Genomic DNA, 18,573 nt, shown 5'->3' with positions numbered 1-18,573 from the left:
ACTGAAGCTATGGATTCCTATGAATCATTAAAGTTAATGAGATGCTCTTAATATATTTTATAAATATGGATTGACAGATAGTTACTATTTATCCCTATAATGTTTATGATCGTGTTTAATGAACTCTATTGGGATATTGACTAAGAACCGAGAGGATTTATAAGTTGTGTTCAGTCCGGTAACATAGTTAGTTACCCAAGGGAATCATAGTAGCAACCTAAATTCCCAAACTACGTTGCCCACATATGGTTTCCTTCATGACCTAGCTAGTGAACCCATATATAGCTCACAAAGTTAAAGTTATTTCTCATAGAGTCTACCTTAGAAAAGTAGCCTCTCTCTTGTTGATGTGGGAGTTATGTCGGATTTCATGTTATAGCTCTCACAATTTTAAGATGTCAGTTAAACGTCTTATCCCACACAAGTTGAATATTAAGCTATGAGATTTACTATAAAGTTTTTTATGATGCATTGACCATAATTTTTCATACATTTTCTAATACTTTTAAGCTTTGCTCATCTTCATTATATTGGTCATGTATCTTATGTCATATTCTTCATATCCTATTACATATTTATACATAACTCACATAATTAGTATTATCTATGTACTAATGCATATTTTGCCTACATTGTCTCATAATATAGGAGCGGACGACGACCATCCTATTGGTGGCTAGAGTTTCTTTAGTTTTCAAAGAGTTGGTAAGTCCTCACTCCATAGAGGACATGAATTTCTATACAGTGTTAATTTGACTTTAGTCTTATGATCCGAGTGAGCTAGGAGCTTTTCCTATGACCCCATCAAGCATATACATAGAGGCTTGTTTAAACGTTACTTGGATGTAGTCTATTTTTGACACGTATTGAGTATTTCTAACTCTTAGACTTTACTTTTGATTTGTTACTTCCGCTTACCTTGTTATGTTTCCTTACCTTATGTATGCGATGTATGCTAATATGACTTGGTTGGGATCCCTCATATTCCTGTCGATGTGTCAAATCTAGGCCCTACGGTTGGTTCATGACAAACTTAGAGTAAGATCACAAGTTTTAGGAGTGTCCTAAGGAGACTAACATGCTGCATGAAGTAGAGTCTTGTTTATTGGTGTGAAGCACGCCACATCCATGATTAGGAGGCTATGAAATTTCATAGGAAAATCTCTCTTCTTTTATAATCTATGTCGTGTAGCATAGTGGTACACTAAGTCTTTCCCTCTAATGCATGTTCTTTGTGATATTCAGAAAATGCCTCCACGAAGATACCCCACTCCAAGGAATATGGTTGAAAAGGAGTAACAAGCTCCAAATGAACCCTTGAATGACCAATTCTCCAATGTTGAGTTTCGAGTAGCCTTTCATGTACTTGCTTAGGCTATTACGGCTCAAGTCAATCATTAGGTGGATTCTCCTGTGAACCTAAATATGGGTACGATGGCAAAAAGAGTTTATGATTTCATGAGGATGAATCCTCCAGAGTTTTGGGTTCCAAGGTGGAAGAGGATCCAGAAGAGTTTGTTGATAGCATTCACAAGATTGTGGATATTATAGGGGTTAGCCCGATTAAGAGGCAGAATTGGCTACGTCTCAGTTGAAGGATATTTCTCAAATTTGGTTTGATCAATGGAAAAGAGATAGGCCTAAGGAGGCGGATCCTGTGACTTGGGAGGATCTCAAAAGAGTATTTCTTGGTTGCTTTTACCCATTAGAATTAAGGGATGAGAAGATACAAGAGTTCATCAGTCATAAACAATGTGGTATGAGTGTGAGGGAGTATGCCATTAAGTTCACCCAATTGTCAAAATATGCTCCACTAATGGTTGCCAACCCAAGAGCTCGTATGAGCAAGTTTGTGTTGAGTCTATCGAATATGGTATATAAGGTATGTAAGACGTCCATGTTTATTCAGGAAATGGATATCTCTAGATTTATGACCTATGCAGAACAAACAAAGAGTTAGAAGCTTAAGGAGAAAACTAGGGAGTTCAAGAGGGCAAGGATCGATGGTGGTCTCATACTAAGTTCAGAAGTGGTGGGTGTCCTCATTTTTGCAAAAATTATTCTGGGCAAGGTTTTTCAAATGCTACTACTCCAAGGTTTGATTAAGATAGGGTGCCCAACCCTAAGCCTCAAGGAGGAGCTCCTATTATCCAAGCTACTCCCACATGCAAGAAGTGCAGCAAGAGCCACTAGGTTGAGTGTCTAGCAAGGTTGACTATGAGCTATCGATGTGGCAAGATAAGTCATCATGTTACGGAGTGTAAGGTTAAAGATGGTCGTCCTCAAGGCCAAGTTTCTCAAGATGCTCAAGTACAACCAAAGGATGGTTAATGCAATAATCGATTTTATGCTTTTTATGGTAGGAAAGAGATGGAGGAGACTCTTGATGTTATTACTAATATGTTACGGGTCTTTCATTATGATGTTTATGTCTTACTTGATCCGGGTGCAAATTTGTCTTTTGTTACTCCTTATGTATCCATGAGATTTAATGTTAGCCCCAAAATATTATTAAAGCCTTTTTTCATTTATACTCACATAGGTGAGTCGGTCATGGCTATAAGATTCTATAGAAGTTATCCGATTTGATTTTCCATAAAGTTATTCTATGTGATCTAGTTGAGATTGATGACTGATTTTGATGTTATCCTTGGTATGGATTGGCTATATACATGTTATGCTTCTATTGATTATAGAACCCGAGTGGTTAAGCTTCAATTTCCTAATGAACCGATCCTAGAATGGAAGGGTAGTAATTTTGTACTTAAAGTTCAATTCATTTCGTGCCTTAAAGCTCCGAAGATGATTTTCAAGGGTGTTATCTACAATCTTTTCAGGGTTAGGGATGAAAATTTGGAAGCCCCTACTCTAGATTCGGTCCCTATTGTAAATGAGTTACGAATGTATTTCCTGATAATCTACCCGGTGTTCCTCCCGAAAGGGAAATTTTCTTTGGTAGAGACATTCTTTTGAGTACTCAACCCATTTTATTCCTCCTTATCAGATAGAGCTGGCAGAACAAAAGGAATTAAAGGATCAATTGAAAGACTTGTTAGACAAAGGTTTCATTAGATCAAGTATATCCCCATAGGGTGCTCCAATTTTTTGTTAGAAAAAAGGATGGTTCACTTCGTATGTGTATTGAATACTGGAAATTGAACAAAGTAACCATCAATAATAAATACCCAATTTCGAGGATAGATAATTTTTTGGACCAATAGCAAGGGGAAAGCTACTTCTCTAAGATTGATCTTCATTTCGGTTATCAATAATTAAGGGTGAGGGAGTGTGATATTCCCAAGACGCCATTTTGAACAAGGTATGACCAATATGAGTTCTTAGTTATGTTATTTGGTTTGACCAATGCCCCCACGATATTTATGGACTTGATGAATAGGGTGTTCAAATAATATTTGGACATGCTTGAAATTTTGTTTATTGATTACATATTGGTTTGCTCTCGAAATAAGAAGGAGCATGCAAATTACTTGAGAATTGTGTTGAAACTCTAAGGGACAAGCAATTATTTGTCAAGTTTACAAAATGTGAGTTTTGGTTAAGGGAGGTAGATTTTCTTGGTCACAATGTGTTCGGCGAAAATATAATGGTTGATCCTAAGAAAACTGAGCTAGTTTAGAATTAGCCTAGACCATTGTCCCCTCCAGATATTAGACATTTCTTGGGCCTAGCTAGATACTATAGGAGAATTATAGAAGGGTTATCATCGATCTCGTCACCATTGACTAAGTTGACTTAAAAGAAGGTAAAGTTTTATTGGTTGGAAGCTTGTGATTAGAGTTTCAAATAGTTGGAAGATTGTATTACCACTGCTCCTATTTTGACCATACCAGAAGGGTCTGATATTTTTGTTGTGTATTGTGATACTTCAAGAGTAGTACTTGGTTTTGTCTTGGTGCAACATGGTAAGGTGATAGCCTATGCTTCTAGGAAACTTAAGGTACATGAAAGAAATTATCCGACTCATGACTTGGAGCTAGTGGAGGTTGTATTTTCCTTGAATATTTGGAGACACTATATTTATGGTGTCCATGTGGATATGTATACCGACCATAAGAGATTATAATATGTGTTTAAGCAAAAAGATTTGAACTTTCGGCAAAGGAGATGGCTTGAATTATTGAAGGACTATGATATGAGTGTGTTGTACCATCCAAGCAAAGCTAATTTAGTTGTTGATGCACTAACTAGATTGTCCATGAGTAGTGTTACACAAGTTGAAACTCGTAAGAAAGAATTAGTTAAAGATGTTCATAGATTGACACATTTAGGTGTGTGTTTGGTTGATTCTAATTATCGAGGTGTTCTTGTGCATAATGGTTCAAAATTGTCTCTTGTTGCGGATGTCAAGGACAAACAAGACCATGATTCAATATTGGTTGAGTTAAAGAAGTTGGTTGCAAACAAATCCATTGAGGCTTTCTCCCAAGGGGGGAGATGGTGTATTTCATTATCAAGGTTTATTGTGTGAGCCTAATGTTGATGGGTTAAGGGAGTTAATATTAGTAGAAGCCCATAGTTCTTGGTATTCAATTCATCCGGGATCCACCAAGATATATCATGATTTGATGAAAGTGTATTGATAGAATTATATGAAAAGGGACATAGCAAAATTTGTGGCTAAGTGTCCAAATTGGCAACAAGTTAAAGTTAAGCATCACAGACTGGAAGGTTTAGCCCAAGACATTGAAATTCCTACTTGGAAGTAGGAAGACATGAATATAGACTTTGTAATGGGTTTTCCTTGTACTAACAAGAAATATGATTCCATTTGAGTTGTTGTAGATCAGATGACTAAGTTGGCTCATTTTATACTGGTTAAGACTTCTTATAGTGCCGAAGACTATGCTAAGTTATATGTTTGTGAATTGAGAAGACTTCATGGTGTTTCCTTGTACATAATATTGGATAGATGTACTCAATTCACTTGATACTTTTGGAAGTTATTTCAAAGGGGTCTTGGTACAAAGATAAAATTCAGTACCACTTTCCTTCCTCAAACTGATGGTCAAGCCAAAAGAATGATCTAAACTTTAGAATATATGTTGAGGGAATGTGTTATTGATTTTAAAGGAAATTAGGATGAGCATCTACCATTGATTGAGTTTTCCTATAATAATAGTTATCACTCTAGCATCCTAATGGCTCCTTTCGAAGTGTTGTATGGGAGAAGATGTAGGTCCCCGGTGGAATTGTTTAAAGTAGGTGAGATGGCCTTGATTGTTCCAGATTTGGAAATAGATTCTATGGAGAAGGTGAGACAGATAAGAAAAGGTTGAAGATAACTCAAAGTCGTTAAAAGTCCTATTCGGATGTTAGAAAAAGAGAGCTTGAATATGAGGTGGATAATTGGGTCTATATGAAAGGTGTAATGCATTTTGGTAAGAAATAGAAACTTTGTCCTACATATGTTGGACCTTATAAGATATTGAGACATATTATCATGGTGGATTATGAGTTAGATTTTCCATTAGAGTTAGATATTGTTCACCTAGTGTTTTATGTATCTATGTTGAAAAGTTTGTGGGTGATCCTAATGGGAATTTGATTTATGAGGAAGTTCCGACGGAAATCCTAGACCGGCAAGTGAAGAATCTAAGAAACAAAAAGGTTGTGTCCGTCAAAGTATTATAGAGGAATTAACAAGTAGAAAGTGATACTTGGGAAACAGAGGCGGATATGGTGATACTATACCCGTACCTCTTTCCCTTTACTCAAGCCTAATGTAGTAAGTTATCCTTATTCAAGTTAGTTGAACTCTTACGTATTCAGTTCCTCAAATGTCATTCATATGCATGCATGTTTATGAAAGATGATTTTAAGTCATGATTTATGTTAATTTTGAAATTTTCATGTCCTATGCATTTTAAAGGTGTCATTATATTCAAGTTATGTTGTTATTCCTCTTTCTGTGTCTTTCCTGTGATAAGTTAATCTCATTTGAGGATGACTGTTCCCAAAGGGAGGATATTCTAAGATCTCGGAAGTCAGAAACTTGGAAACAAGGAGAAATTCTAAAATTTTAGACTAACTTTATGTTTACGAGTCACTCTATGACTTGTAGAACTTTCTATGAATCGTAAGAGTGAGTCGTAGAGTGAGCCTCAGATCATGTACAAGACCATGTTCAGAAGTAGTCCTATGACCCAATAGGACTAGTCGTCATCCTGTTGGTGAGTCAAAAGGACAACGCAGTGCAAAATTTTAGAGGTTACCAAACTTGCAGGATTTCAGACCTGCAAGATGAGTGGTTTGGAAGACTCATGGAGATATTTACGAAACATAACTACAAATCGTAACCAAAGTTCGGAGACTCCAAAAATTTTAGATTTTAAGAGACCTGCAACACGAGTCGATTCGACAACTCATAACATTGATGAAGAGTCATAATAAAGAATCTTAGACCAAACATAAGAGGTTCTTCAAATCCCAGAAACTAAGTACTTGCACTACGACTCAAGTCTACGAGTAGTAGACTGGAGGACGATTCATAGAAGTGAACTTATAGGGTGAAATCTGAGTTTTAATGAAGGGTAATTATGTCTTTTCCAAAGTTTGATTGACTGAACCTAGACACTATTTTGGCTAATTTCAGTCCTATCACTACCTAATCCTTTGAAATTTCCCTTATTCTAAAATTATTCATCTAAATTCTCTTATAGAAAGAATCTAAATCCTCTTAAGTTCTCCTTCAAACTCCAAGCTAGGGTTTTAGATTACATAAGGTTTCTTCTCCAATTCTAAATGAATTCGATCAAGGTATGTGAGGACTGATCCATGGGTCCTTTCCACACATGGAGTCCAAAGATTTCTCTCAAAATCTCCTTAAATTTCATTCTTTATTAACCCTAGTTTTAATGAATTGCATTGCGCTGTTTCAATTTCATTTAGAATTGTTATCAATGATTATTCTAAGCATGTTTCTACATGAATCACATCATTTCAAGTTGAATTATGAATGTTCATGCATCAATATACTTTCAATTATGATTATGAAGTTTAATGATGATTTACATGAGTTTTGATCATGAGTTCAATGATTTAAAAGAAAGTTTTATAAATGAAGTTGAGATTATGATTTTTAAGATGAGGTTATGATAATGATCAACTATGATTCAATATAGTTATTATGGTGTGATAAGTACAATTATAACACAATCATGTATAAAGGTGGTGATAAGGAAAACTCTCACCCAAGTTATGGATTCCTATGAATCATTAAAGTTAATGAGCTTCTCTAAATATGTGGGTAGTTACTATCTTTCCCTATAATATTTATGATCATATTTTAATAAATTCTATTTCGATATTGACTAAGCATCGAGACGACTTCAAGGTGGGGTTCGGTCAGGTAACACATTTAGTTACCCAAAGGAATTCTAGTAGCAACCTAAAAGTCCCAAACTACATTGCCCATGTAGGGTTGTCTTTATGTCCTAGCTAGTGGATCCACATATAGCTCACAAAGTTAAAGTTGTTTCTCACAAAGTCTAACTTGGAAAAGTAGCGTCTCTCTTCTCGATGTGGAGTTACATTAAATTCCATATTATAGCTCACATGATATTAAGATGTTAGTTAAAGCTCTTATTCCACACAAGTTGAATGTTAAGATATGAGATTTACTATGAAGTGTTTATGATGCATTGACCATAAGTTTTCATACGTTTACAAATACTTTTAAGCTTTGCTCATGTTCATTATGTTGGTCGTGCATCTTATTTCATATTCTTCATGTCCTATTACTTGTTCATGCATAACTCACAGAGTTAGTATTTTCTATCTACTAACAAATATTTTACCTATATGGTCTCATAATATAGGATCGGACGACAACCATTCTATTGGTGGCTAGAGTTGCTTTAGTCATCAAAGATTTGGTGAGTACTCATTCCATCGATAATATGACTTTCGTTTCACATTGCTACTTTGACTTTCTTCTTATGATTCTGCAGATCTAGGAGCTTGTCCTAAGCACCCATCAAGTATAGACTTAGAAGCATGTTTAGACGTTACTTGGATGTAGTCCATTTTGGACACATATTGAGTATTTCTAACTCTTATACTTTATTTTTGAGTTGTTACTTCTACTTACCTTGTTATGTTTCTTTACCTTACGTTTGCGATGTATGATAAGATGGCTTGGTTGGGATCCCTCATAATCCCAGTCGTCGTGTCACATCTAGGACCTAGGCTTAGGTCATGATAGAGGGTTCATAGGGCTTAGGGTAGTTCATAGGTTAGAATAAACTCCCAAAAATTATCCACATCCATTAATAAAAACATATAGAAAGATCAATATACCCCTAAATTAAAAAATGAAAATCACCTAGATAAGGAACCCACCACTATCCATGAAACTCACTATAGCCTGTGGTGGTAGTTTTGATGCCTTCCATGAACTCTAGATATTTGGGGCTCTGAGAAGTGAATTCCATCAAATGGTTCTAACCATGGCTCATGGTGACCTTCTGTGGTGCACACCCTGAACAGCCTTTTGGGGAGTGGGGTTCACAAATCACACCACGACTCGTGGTTCACACCATAGGTCATGAATTCATACGTGGTCCCTTCTCCAAATTTGCCTTTCCATAAGTGGCCTTTATAGGTACTCTCCACGGCTCGTGGAGGGCTTTGTGGAGATCCAACTAGTGCCAAGAGTTGGAATTTTCTGAGAAACTTCTTTTGAACAAATTTTCATCATTCTAGACTGTAGAGGCTATATTTTAAACATTAGTATTCAATACATGGATTTCCCTTTTGTTATGGATTTACCTTCTGCTTAATTTCATTACGATGTGCTTTCATATGTTATGATCAATTCTAGAAATTATGTCTCAACTAGGGTTGTGATTGTCACGATCTAACCTAGGGCCTAGCCGTAACACACTGATCGAAACCTCGAAGGGCTCTAACCAGGCCTCTTGACATATTGTAACCATACATAAGGTAAAGTAAATGTGTAAATAGCATAAGAAGAGTCTAAATCATGAATCATAAAGAGTAAAGGAATTGGACAACATAGACTCTACAACATATGTCCAATAATGTCTTTACTACTTAAGGCTGGAGAGGGATAATACATGTGCCTAGCTCACCTCAATATGAATATAACAAAGTCTTTAGAAAGGAAACAACTCATGACTAGTCCTCGATAGATGAGGGCTAACCAAAAATCTACAGATATAGAAGCTCAACTAGCCACGTGTGAGTGGAATGTGATACTCAACACCTACATTATGAGAAACTGTAGGCAACAATATGCATTAGTACATTTGAATGTACTAAATATGCGGGCATGACAAACAATATAAATCATAGGATGCAATGATCAATTAACATACATGATAAAAGAAAATGATTAAAGTCATGGGAAAACCATAATGACCAAAGAATTTAAAAATGCATATTTAGATCATAACAGAACATAGGAAAAGTATACATATATGTGGAATAGAATCATAACTGAAAATAATACCAAGCGAGCTATAACATAGATTTCATATGTATCCCCACATAATGGAAGAAAGAGGAATCTACTTTCCAAGGTAGACTCTAACCCGCTAGGCAGGTGACGTACATACACTATTTATAGATCCATTAGCTAGGACAAAAAGGCAATCCTATGGTGGCATATAGTTATGAGATAAGACATTTTGTATAAGGACCATGTAGGTTGAGCCCCTACCTCAAGTTATCATTTGGTGCTAAGTCAAATACCAAGGAATACATAGCATAGTAATCATACTTAGCATATATCATAAACTTGTTCATAAACTTCATTATTCATGGAATAGATCATTTTCAAGACATACTTACAATGTGAGAATTGGTCTTTCACCATTACAAATCATACTTCCATAATACATTATATTAGGATCCTAGGTCACCACATAGGGCCGTATGTCATCTTTCTTCATAACTTTCATGAAATTCATAACTTGACATAATTTTAACCCATTATCATAATTCATATTTGAATTTAGAGTAAAATGCACATACATAGTCAATTTGGATAAAAACCATGAAAATACTTGAAATCATTGAATTTCATAAATTGCTTCATGCAACTCATCATTAAAAATAGCTTCATGCATGGGAATTCATAATTTAACTTGAAAACATGAAATTTATGTAGAAACATATTTATAATGACTGTTGATGTCAAAATAAAACATAATTGAAACAGCCCAATGCAATTCATCAAACTAGGGTTACAAATCCAATTGAAAATAATGAGATTTTGATTAAAAACTTTAGGACTACATGGGTAAAAGTAACCCATAGATCAAATACCACATACCTTGAATGAATTTGAACTTGTAATTGAAAAACAAGACTTTTTCTTGAAGAAACCCCAGCCAAAACTTATAGAAGAAGATGATCTCTTGAGGAACCTTGGGAGAGAAGTCTTAAAATTGTTTGGTTGTTAATAAGGGAAAAGAATAGACTTAGGAGTATTTAGAAAAATTACATAATGAATCTAGTCCCAGAAACATCCACATAAATTAATGAGGTACAGGGAAAAGACTAAAATAACCCTTTTTAAAACTGATTCAGAACCCATATCGGGCCTTCACCACGGACTGTGAAGGGCACTACGATCTGTGAAGGGCACTACGGTCTTTGGTGGTCTTTCGTGGAGGTAGACTTGGACTTGAAATCTTTAGGTTTGCAGGGGAAGTTTCAGTAGTTCCTCCACGGATACCTTCACGGTCCGTGGAGGTTACTATCGTTCATGAACATGGAACATGGTACAGGATGTAGGAGGGTCTCCAATAATGACCACCACGGAACCCACCAAGGTCCGTGAAGGGCTACACGTCCTGTGGTTGTCAAGTGTGGTCCCTGCCTTGGTCATCACCTGGTGCCAAAATTTGTATTTTTCTATAATTTCATCTTTTGTTCCTTATTTTTCAATTTTCCAACTTCCGAGGTCTTACAATATCTCCTCCTTAGGAACGTTCATCCTCGAATGGGACTCAAGTTAGCATGAACGGAATAGGAAAGGAATATAACAATCCAACATGAATATAAAACATCTCGATAATGCATAAATCATGAAATCTTTAATCTCAATCTAAACCATGACTTTGGAACTCATTTCATGAACATGAATGCATATGAAACTATGAGAACAATTTAAACACATGATTTAGGCTTGTTGGATATTGAAGTAACTAAATACCTCAACTAGGCATGGAAGGAAAGAGATGAGGATATTGGGCCATCATATTAGCTTCGGCCATCCACGTAGCACCCTCGACCTCTTGATTCCTCCACAAAACTTTAACTGAAGCTATTTCTTTGTTTCTCAACTTTATAACTTGCCGGTCCAAGATCTCAATCAGAACCTTCTCATATGAAAGACTCTCAGTAACCTCAATGTTTTCCAATGGAACAATGGAGCTAGGATCACTAACAAACTTCTTCAATAATGAAAAATGGAACACCGGATGCATCGATGCCAAATTTAAAGGCAATTCCAACTCATAAGCCACCTTATCAATTTGCCTCAAAATATAATATGGGCTAACATAGAAAGGACTTATCTTTCCTCTCTTACCAAAATGCATCACCCCCTTCATGGGTGAAATTTTCAAGTAAACCCAATCATTAACCTTAAATTCAAGCTCCCTTTTTCTTACATCCGAATAGGACTTTTGTTAGCCTTGGGCCATTTTCAATCTCTATATAATGACTCTAAATTTCTCCATAGCCTCAAATACCAACTCAGGTCCTATCAAAGCAACTTCAGCTACCTCAAACCAACTAATAGGGGATCTACACTACCTACCATACAAAGCTTCAAATGTATCTATCTCAATGCTAGAGTGATAACTATTATTATAAGCAAGTTCTATCAATGATAAACGATCATCCCAATTTCCTTTAAAATAAACCACGCATGTTCTCAATATATCCTCTAATGTCTGAATGGTACGCTCAGCCTGACAATCCATTTTTAGGTGAAAAGTTATACTATGTTTCACTCGGGTACCAAGACCTTTTTAGAAAGATCTTCAAAATTGAGATGTAAACTGAGTACCTCAATCCAAAATAATGGGCAATGGAACACCATGAAGCTTGACCAACTCCCAGATATATAATCTAGCATAGTTCTTGACTGAATATGAAGTCTTAATAGGGAGAAAATGAGCTGACTTAGTCATTCGGTCAACAATCACCCAAATGGAATCATGTTGCCAATGAGTACAAGGCAAAACTGTAACGAAGTCCATATTCAAGGCTTCCCAATTCCAAGTAGGAATCTAATTGTCTTGAGCCAAACCTCCCAGTTGTTTATGCTCAACTTTCACTTGTTTACATTTAGGACACTTAGCCAAAAATTCCGCAATATCTCTCATCATACCATTCCACCAATACACTTCTCTCAAATCTTGATATATTTTTGTAGAACTAGGATTAATAGAATACCGCAAACTATGAGCTTCGAAAAATATCATTTCTTTCAAGCTATCAATATTTTGAGCACATAATCAACCTTGATATCTCAAAACACCATCTTCCATTTAGGAGAAATCTTCAATGGCTTTTTTGGCAACCATTTTCTTCAATCCAACCAAATAGGTATCACTATCTTGCTTTGCATTTAAATCAGCCACAAGAGATGATTCGGAACCATTTTGCACAATAATACCACCATCTTTGGAATCAACCAATCGAACACCCAAATAGGCTATCAATGCACATCTAGAACTAGCTCTTTCTTCTTATCCTCAATATAAGCAAAACTATTCATGGAAAATCTACTAAGAGCATCGGTAACCATATTTACATTACTTGGATGGTATAGCACACTCATGTCATAGTTCTTTAATAGCTCAAGTCATCTCCTTTGTCGAAGGTTCAAGTCCTTATGAGTGAACACATATTGTGTAAACTATTGTGATTGGTGAAAATATGCACATGTACACCATAAAGATAGTATCTCTACAACTTCAAATCAAATACCACCACCGCCAATTCTAAGTCATGAGTTGTGTAATTCTTCTCATGTGCCTTGAGTTTCCTTGAAGCATAAGCTATCACTTTACCATTTTCCATTAAGACACAACCAAGACCAACTCGTGAAGCATCAAAATACACTACAAACCCATCAGAACCTTCTGGTAAGGTCAACACTAGAGTGGAGGTAAGCTTATCCTTCAACTCTTGGAAGCTTTTCTCACATGCCTCAGACCATTGGAATTTTACCTTCTTTTGAGTCAAAGTAGACAAGGATGATGCAATGGAGGACAAATATTCCACACACCGTCTATAATAACTAGTTAAGCCTAAGAAACTTTGAATGTTAGAAGGTTTCAATGGTCTAGGCCAATACTTAACTGCCTTGGTCTTCTTTGGATCAACCATAATTCCCTTTCTAGAAACAATGTGACCAAGGAAAGTGACTGACCTTAACCAAAATTCACATTTGCTAAACTTTGCATATGACTAACAATCCTTGAGAATTTGCAACATAATCCTCAAATGATCAACATGCTCCTTCCCACTTTGAGAATAAATTAAAATATCATCAACAAACACGATCACAAACATATCCAAGTATTGCTTAAACACTATGTTCATCAAACCCATAAGAACTGCAGAGGCATTCATTAGCCCAAAAGATATAACCAACAATTCAAAGTGACCATACAAAGTTCGAAATACCATCATGGAAATATCACACTCCCTTACCATTAATTGGGGATAACGGAATAGAGATCAATCTTTCAAAAGTAACTTACCCCTTGCAATTGATCAAAAAATCATATATCCTCGATATGGGACATTTATTCTTCATGGTGACCTTTTTCAATTGCCAGTAATCTATACACATTTGGAGTGACCTGTTACACCCCATACTTTGGTACCTTAGAATGCTTCTTAAGTTTCTCAAGTTTCTGGGAAGGCTCTTAAGTTTCTTTAAAATCATTATGTGAGTCGGATAGTTTATAATCCTATCAAATAACTCCAAGGAAAGGAGAACGAAATGCTTCATAATAAGGAAGATTGGAAAAAGGAAATAGGGTTATAAAAATTCGAAAGGAGTTGGAGGCCGAGAAATGAGTCGTAGGACTCGATTTACCTACGTAAGCTACCAACTTAGACGTCTTACATACTTGATTTTCTTAAGGACATACCAGGCTTACGTAGCATGGATTACATAGGCTCCTAAAATAAGACAAGATTAAGAACCCACGAGGAAGGGGAAAAGTCGACACGTGGAAGCCAATGGAGGAGTGACACGTAGAAGCACCTTAAGCAAGAAGGTGACCCACCTACTTAGTGTCAAGTAGGTGACCCACCTACTTGGGAGTTGGGGCCCACAAGGACACATGGCAGCCCCTCTTTGAAAGCATGGATCTGTGTCCCAATAAGGGTTTGACACGTGTCACCCTTAGGGGCTGACACGTGTCACTTCCTAAGGGACCCTATATATGTATGTTAATGACTCTTAAGTCATTTGAAGTCCAAAAATCAGCCAAATTATAGAGAGAAATGTGAGAGAAAGAGAGCTCACAACAGCAGCCACAAATTGGAGGAAATTAAGGTAAGTTCTTCCCTTTTCTTCCGTGAATTAATTATCTACAGTGTTCCTCAATTATGTGAAGGTGTATATATGTATATTATGATTCCTAAGGAACCATATTTTCAGTTCTTCACTTGTAAACCTAAGAGAAACATAAAGAGAAAACGCTAGGGAACAGACCCGTTTTTAGAGGGGACAGTTGTTAGTAATATTGGTATAACTTCTTGTGTATAGCTTAGTTTCGGGTGATTCAATATGTTTTGGAAAGTTATTTCATAGGTATATAACTTTTATTTAGACCTTTAAATCCAGTTTTGCTTTTAGCTTCGCAAAAAAAGGTGATGAAATGTAGAGGAGGTACTGCCCAGATTTTGTTTTGGAAATCCTACACGGACAGCTGTGAGTATTTTGGGCATATCTTTTTGTACAAAATTTCCGTAGGGGTAATTCAATATTGTTTGAGACCTTGATACCCATGTCTATAACTTTCATTGAGGCCACAAATCTTGTTTCCTTCAATTACCCCTTTGAAACTAAGCGACAATACAAGACAGTAGGCTGTCCAGAATTCATGTTTTGATAGGTTTGGCGAGTTTTGGCCAATTTTGGGAAAGGTAAGGTTTTTTCTTTCAATTTGAAGTTTATGGTATTTTTATATGGTGTATTACACCCTTTGTATGCTTCTGGAAGTTTAAGGATGTCATAGAAAGGCTCGACGTTCGAAATAAACTAAATTGGAATTGCTATAGTTAAATTGTTGTCGAAGGATAGTGTTGTTCGTGTGAGGTGCTACTGCAGGGGTGTGATGTGTTGTTGCAGGACCTAAATATTTTCTAATGTGGGTTAGGGTGCTGCTGGTTGAATCCACACGAACCCTCGTTGCATATAATGAAAGGCGTTACAAAATAAAGGCTAGACACCCTATTGTGCTACCGTATTTTTGAATAAGTAGTTTGAAGTTTATGTTGTATATTGTTGGTATGAACTGCTGTAGGTTGTTGTTGTTGGTTGGCTGTAGGTCTTAGGTACCTAATTGGAAATTTTGATAGGGCACATTATAGGGGAGGTGTTGCCCAATTTTCGTCGATGCCTTAGCGAATAACAGAACTAGTCGGGGAAACGACTAAGGAAATAGATTCCATTAATACTAAGATGTAACCGAGGGTGCTGGAAAGTAAAATGGGTTGATATTCATACTAATTTCATGTTGAATAGGTTCAAAGGACGGGGAGGCAAGTAGGATAAGGAATAATTCAGACAAGGTATGTAAAGCTTTCTCTTTGCGTGTTGTGATATAAGTTCGTACAGCTATCTTTCTGTCCTTTTGACAATGTTTAGACTTAAGTCAATTGTATATGAAGTGCGGGGATAATTCCATTCCCAGAATTCCGAGTATGCCTCATAACCCCTATCTACTGTTCAGTATTAGAGTTCCTGTGAAGATTAAGTATTGCCTAGTAGGGCTTCTATATGTTAGAATATAATGTATGGGAAGCTATCTCTCATTTCCATTGAGATGTATTTGATATGAAAATGAGATTACGATTCCATAGTGGTTCACCTAGCCCCATGAAGGGACGGGTATGAAATATGTATATGAAGATCACCTGAAGGAAAGTACAGACCATATAGAGCTTATTCTCTTTCTTCTTTTAGCATATTTTAGCTATTAGTTAAACATGATATGATCTCTGAGATAATGATCTAGCTTGCATATGGTTACTTACTACTCTGCTTGTGCATATGGTTTACATATCTTTATCGAGTCACATAGAGGGCCGGGTACGACCAAAGTCCCAAAAAGGGGCCGGGTATGATATAAGATGATATAAATATTCACCGAGTCCTAACAAGGGCCGGGTATGACCGAGCCCCACCAAGGGTCGGGTATGCTATGTGAATGCAATGATAAGATGACATGATTGTAGAACAAGTCTCATTAAAGGGTTGTTTATGGTATATTTATGCTTATGATGACATAAAGATAAATTTGTAACACCAAGTCCCCGAGCGGGCCGGATACAGTATGTGATAGTGGTATACATGACTTTATTTTGTGAGGTGCAGGTACAGTACCCTATTAAATGTTATACTTGGTTTCCTGCACCCCTGATTCAGTTGTTATCTCAGTTATGTTGTGCTTATATACTCAGTACATATATCGTACTGACCCCCCTTTTCTTCGGGGGCTGCGTTTCATGCCCGCAGGTACAGATGTTCATTTCGGAGATCCACCATTATAGGATTTCTGCTCAGCTATGTTGGAAGTGCTCCACTGTTTTGAAGCCTAGCTTTTGGGTACTGGTCTGCAATGTATATATTTGTTTATACAGGGGTAAGGCGGGGGCCCTGTCCTGCCATATGTTGTCATTCCTATTCTTAGAGGTCTGTAGACATATGTGTGTGGGTTGTTTAGGAGTTTATTTCGGTTATGCCTATGCGATATGTTGTAAAAGCTATTATGTTGTGGCAGCCTTATCGGCTGGCTTTCCTTTTCATGACATGATGCAAATGAAAGAGGCCACACGTGTAAGAATATTTTATCACCCACTAGGTTTATGTGTTGGGTTCCTATATCTAGGAGGCTATATGAACATGAAAAAGTTTTAACTCATTGAGGTTTTTGTGATCAGTATCACATTATATATAGTCCAATTTGACTGTAGTCGATAGTTACGTAAACGGGGGTCCAGGTCGGGCCCCAGTCGCGGCCCACGGGGTTGGGTCGTGACTGAAGTGGTATCAGAGCAGTTCGTCCTTGGAATATCTATAGACCGTGTCTAGTAGAGTGTTGTTTATCGGTGTGTTGTGCACTACATCTATAGAAAAGAGGCTACAAGACATTTAGGATGTTACCTTTCTTTCATATCTACGATCGTGCGATAGAGCCGAGTGATAGGGAATGAAATTCCTCATACTAACTTGTGATTTCAGCAGAAGGACAATATCGATAGAAAAAGGTTACTGACGATATTGGAATTTTCACAGCACGCAGGTAAGCAAGGCATGAATGATAGGTGCCAGGTAAGGTATTGAATTACGGTTGACATGTAAAGTTGAAAATTGAAAGGAAAAGTAGACAGAAAGTCTAAACGGGTGTAGTTCGAGTTGGACATACGAGGTAAGTCCATCAGTTTATACTATTTTTGATATTAGGTGCCCTGTAAGGCTGCGATATGATGTGATATGATACGTATATATGTATCTTTATGCGTATTGCCCCTGTAAGGCATTGTTGGCATTTTCTGCGTGCAGATGTTGAACTAGTAAGAAATACAAAGGAAACTCTGCCCAAATTTCCCTTGAAATAAAAGGAAAATGATTTAGGAAAGACTGGTAGTTCTGGATAGAACGATATATTAAGGATAAGACTAACTAAGAAGGGTAACTTGGGCGGTGCAGCTTGTCCTACTGGATCAGCTGCTGGGTCATCGTCTTCTTCGATAGATATGCGCCCCACGGGGGAGGGTGCGATCAAACCAGCACTTACGTACCGAATCCCATCAGAACTCCGAAGTTAAGCTTGCTTGAGCAAGAGTAATATTGGGATGGGTGACCCCTTGGGAAGCCCTATGTTGCTGTGATATGAGATGATATGCATGTATATATACACGTTGGTCGTGCATGGCATTGTTGATATAAAGAAGTATTGTGGATACGTAACTCCACCGTGAAAGATGATAAGACCCTTTGAGATAGGGGATGTAGCTTTACAAAACAACTAGCGCATTGTAAATTCATTAAAGGGACAAGTGGTACCCACTGGGATAAGGCTAGGACTATGACAAAGTTTGGGATATCGAGCGTCGGAAGGTAAGTACTGCCTATTTGAGGATTGGAAACGACTATAAGCCCTAGCTAGTTATTGATCAAAATAAATGAAAAGGGGCTTCGAATAAATTGCTACGTGACTCGAGTACCCATAATTAGACTGGATTAGCACCTCATGATTGTGTTAAGTTGTCGTACCTAGGCAACCAAAGGTATGGAAGATATAAAGGAAGGCATAGATATGGTGC

At 36.9% G+C, this 18,573-nt stretch overlaps 1 pseudogene; it reads left to right on the top strand.

The window, feature by feature from the left end:
* Positions 1–18,020: 18,020 nt before the first annotated feature.
* LOC129883852 (5S ribosomal RNA) lies at positions 18,021–18,138 on the top strand (annotated as a pseudogene).
* Positions 18,139–18,573: the final 435 nt, after the last annotated feature.

The sequence above is a fragment of the Solanum dulcamara genome, chromosome 3, assembly GCF_947179165.1.
Source record: "Solanum dulcamara chromosome 3, daSolDulc1.2, whole genome shotgun sequence".
Classification (NCBI taxonomy): domain Eukaryota; kingdom Viridiplantae; phylum Streptophyta; class Magnoliopsida; order Solanales; family Solanaceae; genus Solanum; species Solanum dulcamara.
This window is presented reverse-complemented; position numbering and strand designations above follow the sequence as displayed.